The sequence below is a fragment of the Elephantulus edwardii genome, unplaced genomic scaffold, assembly GCF_000299155.1.
Source record: "Elephantulus edwardii isolate Elephantulus edwardi_28Jun2011 unplaced genomic scaffold, EleEdw1.0 scaffold00298, whole genome shotgun sequence".
NCBI lineage: Eukaryota > Metazoa > Chordata > Mammalia > Macroscelidea > Macroscelididae > Elephantulus > Elephantulus edwardii.
The window spans coordinates 2,745,106-2,747,600 of record NW_006400048.1 but is presented as its reverse complement, the minus strand read 5'-3'; the positions used below and the strand labels follow the sequence as shown (position 1 = coordinate 2,747,600).

Genomic DNA, 2,495 nt, shown 5'->3' with positions numbered 1-2,495 from the left:
AGGTATAACTGGATAAGTAGATTTGTTTACAACCATTCTTGTGAAATACTTTTTTAAAAAATACGACCAACTTCTTTGCAAATAGCAGACACATACTTCAACTATGATGACCTAATTTTTGGTGGGTAATGTACATGATTAGACAGAAATAGGCAAGCTCACATTGGTAGATTAATTATCAACTGCTCAGCCAAAACTCCGTTTGTGGCCCCCATTTCTTGATCGATTTCTATTTCCACTTCGTCTTCTACTGTCTTGTCAACTTCCTGACCGGCTTCCCTGTCGACTCTGTCTACCTGACCGACCACCAGATCGACCGCCGGACCAGCCTGACCGGCCACCTGACCAGCCACTCCTCTGTCTGGAAGATGTGTTTCCATCATAGTATTCTTCAATTTCAGGTAACTTGGCCGGCACCGAGAGTATCCAGTCTGAATCATGCCACTCTGCCTGTAACCTTTCTGATTCAGTGGTGGGAACATCAAAGCAAACACCCATATTTCCTTTCAGGAGGCACATTCTGGTAATTTGGGACACAGCATTAGTACTCAGCTTTCTATTAAGTTCTTTCCAAGCACAACTGACATCCTGTATTTCTTCTGGGCTTTCCAGGGTCATGGTCACAAATCCCTTATCAGAAGTGATCAACGATCGTGGTTCAAAACTCGACTCACCAGAGATATGAGCTAATGCTGCTGCCAATGCATCCACTGCCCCTTTTTCTTCTATCAGTCTCTGAGCTGATGGTCGGAAAAAATCAACAGAAGCATAAGAAACAGAAGCCAGAGACCTGATGGCATCCATGCTTTTAGATTTAACTAAATCCATTGTAGAAGGAACACCTACACGTTTAAAAGTAATTCCTGCTTTTTGTTCCATGTATCTTAGTTGACCTCTTTCTCTTGGCTGATAAAAACATATGCATATCCCTGTCCGGCCAGCTCTACCTGTACGTCCAGAGCGATGAATATAGGATTCAACATCCTATGGAGGAGAACTCTGGATCACCAGGTCAACCTCAGGAATGTCCAAACCACGTGCAGCCACGTTGGTTGCCACCAGGACTTTAAAACTGCCTTCTCTGAAGCCTTTTAGTGTAATTTCTCTCTGTGACTGTGCAATGTCTCCGTGTAAACACTGAGCATTCTATTTTATGTGCGGATTCATAGCCATTTCAGTTACATTCTTCTTGGTTTCACAGAAAATAATAGTTCTCCCTTCAGATCCACTATAGACTTGAAGAACATCTCCAATAACTGCTGGCCTCTGAGACCAATGGCACTGGATGGCCGAATGTTCCACAGTAGTTGCAGCCTTTTGGGTCATTTTTCCAACAAGGTCAACCTGTTCATATCTGGATTTCATGTATTTTTTTTGCAACTTTGTATACCCATTGTGGGCAAGTTGCCGAAAAAAGTAAAGTCTGAGGATTGTCTTCAGAATCAGCTTTGTAGGATTCATGGATAATATCTTCAACTTCTTCAGCAAAACCCAAATCTAACATCTGATCCACTTCATCCAGTACAAAATGAGGCAGTTTAGAAAGATCCAATCGGCCACTCTGCAGATGGTCTTTGATACGACCAGGAGTCCCAACCAAGATGTCAATACCATTTCGAATATTATTAATTTGACTTTGATATGATGTTCCACCATAAAAACATGCCACACTAAGTTTCCTAGTTATATCTTTGAAGTCTTTAGCTACCTGGTTTGCCAGTTCCCTTGCTGGAGCCAAAAGAAGCACCTTTGGTGAGCGGCTTTTTTTAAATTGTCTCTTGATTTCTTTGAAGTCTTTCAATCAAAGGGATGGCAAAAGAGAATGTCTTTCCTGTTTCTGTCCGTGCTTGTGCAATTAAATCTTTTCCTTCGTATGCAGGACCAAAGGTGTTAACTTAAATGGGAAAGAGGTATGTTACCCCTCGACCTTTCAGAAGTTTTATAGTCTCTTCAGATATAGGGAAATTGGAGAATGCTCCCTCTTTCTGTTCACGTGTCACAGTCTCCTCTAGTTTGTTACCACTTGATTTATGTGTGGAACTATCTAAGGATGTCATTCGCTTTGATTTTCTTTCATATTCATCGATATCACCATTAGACGGCTCTTTTCTTTTTGACTTATGAGATTTAGAGAATTCATCTGGATGTTTATTAAATCCTTCTTCGGTGTCTCCACTTAGCTTCTCTTTCATTTTAGACTTTTTGGCCTTGGGAGCACCCAGGTCATCTGTAATACCATTTTCTCTTGTTTCAGATTTCTCATCAGAGTCATTATGGTGCCTTGATTTCTTTCTATCATTCCAGAGGAGACGCCTTGGAGCATCCCAGCATGCACTGCTACCCACGGGGAGCCCCTCAACAGTGCTAGAGAGGGGTCTGCGCATGCAGCAGCCTGACCCGACGGTCGGGCCCGGCCGGGTCAGTGGGAAACGCCAAGCGCAGTCGAGCCATTCGCCACCAGAAGCTGCTAGCCGCCGCAAATACGTTTTTTAAGA

The 2,495-nt window shown here is 42.8% G+C and overlaps 1 pseudogene; it reads right to left on the bottom strand.

The window, feature by feature from the left end:
* Positions 1-186: 186 nt before the first annotated feature.
* LOC102866054 lies at positions 187-2,384 on the bottom strand (annotated as a pseudogene).
* Positions 2,385-2,495: the final 111 nt, after the last annotated feature.